The sequence below is a fragment of the Coenobita brevimanus genome, chromosome 116, assembly GCF_032717465.1.
Source record: "Coenobita brevimanus isolate Jiangsu-jjx chromosome 116, ASM3271746v2, whole genome shotgun sequence".
Taxonomy (NCBI): Eukaryota; Metazoa; Arthropoda; class Malacostraca; order Decapoda; family Coenobitidae; genus Coenobita; species Coenobita brevimanus.
The window spans coordinates 16,772,501-16,780,523 of record NC_137069.1 but is presented as its reverse complement, the minus strand read 5'-3'; positions in this window follow the sequence as shown (position 1 = coordinate 16,780,523).

The following is an 8,023-nucleotide window of genomic DNA, read 5'->3' as shown; positions in this document are numbered from 1 at the left end:
TAAGGCATTGTCCCTGCTTGCCATCTTGTAGAGGAATAGAGGAAGGTGTCCCGTGTATATGTACGAAAAATCACGCACGAAAATTGAAAATTGTGGAAATTAGGGACCTTGCATTTGCACGACGTACCAGTACGTCACCGGGACTGGCAAATGCAAAATGTTGCAACGTACCCATACGTCGACGGGACGGGGCGGGTTAAACTTAAGATCTGTTGTGCCATCTAGGAGTTAATGCATCAGCAAGAATCTGTTATTATCAAGAGCATTAGTTATTGATTGTCAGGGGTCAAGTCACTTTCTCCAGAGGCCGACAGTACTAATAAACAGCATTTGTGAGTAATTAGTCTCTGCTGTGTACTGTTGAGAAAATTTATAAATTCTTATTCTGAGAGAATTGGCGAAGCAAACCAGCATAAAGTAATCATTGCTTGATTTTTTGCAAGACAATTCAATGTCCCTGCTCTTCAGTATTATTGAACATTATCTTTTAACATTGTATAATCTTAAAAACCCTGTGACAGGGAAAAAGAAGTGTGTGGTAATCGTAGGGGCATTTGTCTTCTTAGTATAATAGGAAAAGTGTATGGTAGGATACTTATTGACAGAGTTAGAGAAAGAACAGAGGAATTAGTTGAAGAACAGGGAGGCTTTAGGAAGAGAAGAGGTGTAGATCAGATATTCATTCTTAGATCTTTAGTGGAAAAGTTTCTAGAGAAGAGAAAGAAGTTGTATGCGGCTTTCATGGATTTGGAGAAAGCATAAGGCAGGGTGGATAGACAAGGATTGTGAAAAGTATTAAGAATATATGGAGTAGATGGGAAGTTGTTGAATGCTGTGAAGAGTATGTATGATGGTGCTAAGGCTGCAGTGCATGTGGATGGTGAACTGAGTGAATTTTTCTCTTTGAAGGTTGGGTTGAAACAGGGATGTGTCATGTCTCCATGGTTGTTCAATCTGTACATGGATGGGGTAATAAAAGAGGTACAAGGTAGGGTAGTGGATGTTGGAGTGGCCCTGGTGAGAGAGGATAGTGTTTGGAAACTCCCTGTACTGTTGTTTGCAGATGATACTGTGTTCTTGAGTGAAGACGAAGGGGAGCTGCAAGGCTTGGTGGATGAGTTTGGGAGAGTGTGTAAGAAACGGAATCTAAAGGTGAATGTAGGGAAGAGTAAAGTGATGGTCTATGATGGAGGTGAAGTCAGTGAATGTACAGCGAGGTTGGATTGAGAGGATTGGAAAATGTGAGTACGTTTAAGTACTTGTGTAGTGTGATGAGTAAGGATGGAAGTTTGGAGGGTGAAGTGCTTGAAAGGGTACAGCAGGGAAGAAAGGTTGCTGGTTCTTTGAAAGCAGTGATAAGAAACAGGGAAGTGAGCATGGAAGTGAAAAAGTTACTACATGACAGTATTGTGATACCAACTCTAACGTATGGAAGTGAAGCTTGGACGTTGTTGGAAGGACACGAGTCAAGAGTGAGAGCAGTGGAAATGAGTTATTTAAGAAGAGCTTGTGGAGTCACATGGAGAGACAGGCTGACGAATGAGGATATTATGGAGTGTTGTGGTGTGGATGTGGATGTGATAGGAAGCGTTATGAGGAACACACTGAGGTGGTTTGGCCATGTGGAGAGGATGGAGGGTGAGAGACTGACGAAGAGAGTATGTGAGTGAGGTGGAGGGGGAAAGAGGTAGGGGGAGGCCGAGGATGAGATGGAGGGATGGAGAGGTATATGAGAGAGAGGGGTATGAATTGGGAGCAGGGGAGTGAAATGGCAGGGGATAGGGCGACGTGGAGGCGATTTGTTTATGGGCACCCCAAACCGGATTGATGCATCTGGCAATAGATAGATAGAAGTCTTATTTCCACCAGCAGACTACCAGCTCCGTTCTTTCTAAAGACTTTGGGACATAAAAAACCTAGCCCATATTCTCATCTGTTAAGGAAACTCCCTAACACTTTTCCCTAGGCGATTTATTTTGCCCTGGGGGTAGGCCCCCCTGGGGGTAGGGGAGTTTTTCAAGAATAATCCCCCAGTATCCCTGCTTGTCATAAAAGGCGACTAAAAGGGCTGGCGGAGGGTTAGTGCTCCTCCCCGGAAAACAACTAACTAAACAGACAAACAAGAAGCCTCGGACAAGGACTGACCAAACGATGACGACCCAGGACCAGACAAAGGACTTAGTAATGGCAACACGGAATGTAAGAGGAGCGAATGATGAGGTGAAAGAGAGAGAGATTGTCCAGGTGCTTCAGGGTGCAAAAGTGGATGTATGTGGAATAACTGAAACAAAATGGAGAGGAGAAAGTGTGAGAGAATGGGAGTATGGATGGGGTATATGTGCAGGAGTAGGTGAGAATGAGAGGGCAAAGGAAGGAGTATGTATAGTTGTGAGTAAAAGATGGAAGAAGAGCATAAGACAGTATGGATCAGTTGGGTCAAGGATTGTGTGGGTAAAGTTGAAAGTTGGAATACAAATGTGGGCGTTTGTGTGTGTGTATCCGCCAATGCAAGATCATGCTAGCAGAGTGAGAGAAGAGTTCTGGACAAATGTGGAAGTGTGCATGGAAAAGTTTGGAAGGAATGAGAGAGTGTTTTTGATCGGTGATATGAATGATAAAGTAGGGAATGTGAAGGTGGATGGAATAGTTGGTGAGTGGGGTGTGCCTGCTGAGATAGATGAGAATGGCAGTGTGTTAGTGGACATTTGTGCTGGGAAGGGGGTTGGTGATAGCCAATACCATCTTCAGGCATAAAATGATCCACAGGTATACATGGCGAGTGATGAGAAGGGTGGGTGGTTAACTGAATGAATGGAAGGCAATGATTGATTATATGTGTGTCGATGAAAGAATGTGAAGATGTGTAATGGATGCAAGAGCTTATAGAGGTTGGGGGAGTGGACTTTCTGACCACTACTTGGTGGTGGCCAGAATTAGGATCCAAGTAAGATGGAGAAACAGAAGAAGGGAAAGACGAGAGGAAGGAGTAGTTGCAAGGAGAGTGGAAAGGTTACAAGAGGATGAGAAAAAGGCAGAGTGTAAGAGAGAAGTGGAGGAACGATTGGGCAAATATGAATTGGAGCAGATCGGGGATGTGGAAGGTGTATGCAGGATATTTACAGAAGAAATATGTGCAGCATGTGATGTGGTGTGTGGGAGGAAGAGAAGAAGGAGGGGGGTGCAAGGAACAGCATGGTGGACTGAAGAGGTGAGACAGGCTGTGGCACAAAAGAAGAAAGCATACAATGAATGGATGAGAAATAGGGGTGTGGAAGAAGTTGAGAGGCGGAAGAGAGAGTTATATGTAGTGTCACAGGTTTTTTTAAGTATATGCAATATTAAAGAATAATATTCAATAATACATGACAACAGGAGAAAGAACTGACTTGTTAAAATCAAGCAATGATTACTTTATTCCGGCTTACTTCGCCGATTCTCTAAGGACGAGAATTTATAAACTTTCTCAACAGTACACAGCAGAGACTAATTATTCACACATGCTGTTTATTAGTACTGTTGGCCTCTGGAGAAAGTGACTCCACCCCTGACAATCAATAACTAATGATATTAATGATAAACGGGTTCTTGCTGGTGCAATTAACTCCTAGATGGCACAACGGATTTAAGTTAATAAAAAGGACTGGCCTAAGTACCAGTTGTGAATAATGCAAAGCGTTTATGCAAACTAGGAGCTATAACTAAAATAATCTAAATTTGGGTAATAAAACATGAGTTTACATTACATTAAGCTCAAGAAAAAGAACTGTTAAATTTATTGATTACAATGAAATAAATTTACGTTACATGTTTCAAAATGAATTCAAAATAAGGAGATCGCACTCACTCACTCACTCAAAAGCTAAACTCTTAAACCTAGGAAAAACGAAAAGAAATACTAGTCAGAAAAGTGGGGTAAGAGGAAAGGACTGGGCATCGTTACTGAGGAAGGACACTGCCACACTCGCTGATCCTCTCTCCGGCTCACATTAGGTGGAGCCTTCAAGAACCCTCTGAGGAACGACCTGGTCTCACGGCGTTTCAATCCTGAGTTCAAATCGTGAGAGAGGCGAGTGTCGAGCTGCACTTGCTAACGGCTAGAATGAGTGAAACACGCCCATAACAAATCACTCAGGCGGAGGTGCTAATGTCGCGCACAAAGACAATCACTTATGAAATAGTGAAAAATGTCCTGAAAAACACTCCCGATCGAGTGAATACCTGGCGGTTGACTGAGTGATAAATACTGGGATTCCACTAGAATTCGCAGTTTCCCACCAAAGTTTAATGTTACGAGTTTATTTAGAGAGAACATCGCGCCAACTATTGACATTACGCCCCATCAAAATCAAAAAAATTTTTCCCCCCAGGAAATTTTTTTTTCAATATACATACATATAAATCCTAACTTAGTCATACAAGATTCACACTGTGGTGTGTGTGTGCTATCCTGCTACAGGAGAAAGTCACAGTCACCAGTGAGCGAAAAAAACTCGTATTTATGTTAACAGAAGCAAGCTTGAGGAAAAAACTCCGTGACAACGGTGAAAAATCTTGTACTCAGGTTAAACTGAGCGAAAAGTTCTCTACATTTACATTAACAACTAATTGTTAAGTAGCGTGATGTATGTAATACACTGTGTAGGTGTGACAGTTGTGGGTTGTGGTGTAACTGTACCTACGTGTAAAATTACATAATGCAAATCAATAGTAAATGATGACAACGAGGCAGAAGAGAAGAGGCGGCAGCATGCGTCAGGGACGATCAGCTGTTTTGCACGGCAATGCTGCACCCACCAGCTGCACCTGCGAAAGGAATCAAGATGGAGCATCAAAAGTGTCATTTCTCTCTCTCTGCCTAGCAATCAGTACTTATGTTATAATTAACCAGGAAGTGTAGTCTTTGGATTTACAAATCTATTAGAACCCTTGTAGTTACTGGTTAACGCTTATTAACTAGGAAACGTGCCAGTTCTTGAATTCACAAATTTCTTAGAACAAGCAGTTTACTAGTTAACCTAACATTATTAACCAGGAAACATGCCAGTTCTTGAATTCACAAATTTCTTAGAACAAGCAGTTTACTGGTTAACCTAACACTACACTTACGATTAATGACAGGAAGCCGAGAATCCCTATGCAGTCTCGGGCAGGTCACATTTTAACACCCACTGTAGGTGTGAACACTCATGTGGATATTGTACATTCTCCGGGAATCCTGAGAGAGGCCCACAGCTTGAGATGTTCCACAAGGTAATTCATACACAGCCTCGGACTGTCTCTGAGGGGTTCTCAAACTTCCCCCTTAACTTATTGTACATATGTATGTACAGGTCCTGGACATACTGTGTCCTGTGCGGCCAACTGGCGAGACGTCAGGTCTGCACGCACATTACCACTGCCCTGTCTCTCAACTGACTCAGAGATTACAGGTGTGGTTTCAAACGGCACAGGAAGGACATGTCCCTGATTAGTGGTACATGGACACACATTGCAGGAATGCACAAAGCTATCTATTTCTCGTCCCATCCCTGGCCAGAAAAAGTCAGCTCAGATACGGCCCTGGGTCTTCCTTTTGCCCAGGTGACCTCCTGAGGCTGAACAATGTCTCCATTCTAACACTGCTAGGCGGAACTTAGCAGGAACGACAAACTGCAGTCTAACCTCACCCTGGGGTTTTCTTGCCTCATGGTACAGCCGTCCTTGTTTGCGAAGGAACTTGGCTTGACCTCCCCGTGAATACTTTATCACTCAACCCTTTTGTTTCTTTCGCACGGCAGCAAGTGTTGGATCAGAATGTTGTTCTTGAACAACATCTTGGCTACACATCAGATCTTGCAGCGATTCAATGGTCACCAGGGTGACAGTTTGGAGCCTTGGCCGTGGCTCGTGTTACTGCAGCCGAAGTCTGCATAGCATCATCTTCAGTGCAACTATCCTTGGCACCGGAAAAATTGCCTATGATTAGGTCAAATAAAGGTTCTGGCATGACAACTGCAACTGTCGTACCAGTGTAAAATGGAGATGCCACCTGGATACGTGCCTCAGGGAACAATCTCACTGATCCATCAATAAGGTTAGCTTGGATCTGTCGACCTGTGTATTCCTCAGGCCAAACTAGACTCTGCCTGACAGAGCAACCTGAGGAACCATTGTCTCTCAGGACCTTCACAGGAATATCTCCCACAAACCCTGGCTGAACAAGGAAGGCACTGTCACCTGTGGGAGGGCCTGTGGAGGAAGCAGCCAGCCACTGATTAGGCTGCTGAATAAATGATGCAACAAACATGGTGCCCCGCGAATTTGATACTTGAGGGGTTGTACTCACTGCCTGAGGAGATGGAACATCGGCCACCTGTGGAGGAGTGTTCACTGTCACTGTGGGACTAGAGAACTGTGGGGGAGTACCCATACTGGTAGGGACGTGACCACCGTGCTGTTGAGGAATGAAGGCTGTGTTAGCCTCCTGCCTCCGAGGGGCTGGTGCTGAAAAGGTTTGTCCCAACGGTCGGTTGCGTGGCTGATTCTGCTGCTGGTTAAGGTACTTGTTGTACCTCTTCCACTCAGGTTTCCGAGTGTTTTGCCCCTGGTCCTTCCTCTGTGGTTTTGGACCTTGGCCATTATTCTGAGAACAGCCTTGTTGCTGGGGTTCAGTCTGAGACGGTTTCCCAGAATTATCAGGTTTCCTGTTCCAGGTATGCTGCTTACGAGTTTGATACCTGTATGCAGTGAAGAATGTGTCAGCCTTCTCCACCATTTGGCTGGCATCCCTTACCTGGCGGATCTTAAGCTGAGCCATAAGTTCAGTAGGCCACGACTTTTCTAACTGCGTGCGCAGCATAAGGTCAATTATCCCCCCATGCGTGGAAGGAGTTTCATCTTTCTCCATCCACTCATCTAAGTAAGCAGTAAGCCGGTCAAGAAACTGAACAGCAGTCCTTTTTTCCTGTAAACGCACCATCATGAACTGACTCTTGGCGTCGTCAACTGTGAGATCGTACGCTTTGATGAGTGCGGCCTTCATCATCTCATACGTGAGATTGTCTCCACGAATTCTGTGGTGAATATCGAGGGCAGGGCCCTCAAACAAGCTAAGAAACTGAAGCCACTTAGCTGCATCATCCAGCTGGTGAAGTTGAGCCATGTCTTCAAAACGAGCTATGTATGGCTCGATTCGCTCGCCTTCCTTGTATGGGGGAAGCTTGATGTGGGGGGTCGCCAGAACATGCGCAGGGAGAGTGCTCGTGGAGCTTGGGCCAGCTGCACCAGATGTGTCTGAAGCCAAGGAATTTCGCTTGAGCTTCAGCACTTCAAGTTCATGTTTTTCGCGTGCTTCTCGCTCAGGACGTTCGTGTTCTCATTGTTCTCGCTCGTATTCACGTTCTCTCTCTCGTTGTTCTAACTCGAGTTCGTGTTGTTTTCGCTCGTGCTCTCATTCTCTCTCGCGTTCCTCGCGCAGTTCTCTCTCGTATTCGCGCTCTTTTTCGTGTTCCTCATGCTGAATTCGACATTCCCCACGAGCATCACTCTCGCGTTGCTGCTCGTAATGAAACTGAGAGAGGACATAATCCTTTACTTCTGTGGGGTCTGTAAGCCCCATATCTTTGGCTTCCTGTACATAGACGTTGGTAGACATGATGCTAAGTCAATCTAAGTGAACTAGCGACTCAGTACTGACTGCAATTTTGCAGAGAAAGATGTCAATGATCGAGAATAAAGAATATAGGCACAGGTTATTGGTGACCAGTTTTATCTAATTAAACGGGTAAAGAAAGAAAATTAAACAAACAACTGACTGTGAAAACTATTACGTAAATTAATAAAAATGAATTAATAATCACCAGTAAGATAATGCCTATAGACTTTAATGATAAATACCTAAGTATGAGTGAGTGATTCTTATCTCGTGAATTGCTTTAGAGCTAGGAGTTAATATCCTGGAATGAGGTTGCCAAATGTCACGGGTTTTTTAAGAGTATACAATATTGAAGAATAATATTCAATAATACTTGACAACAGGAGAAAG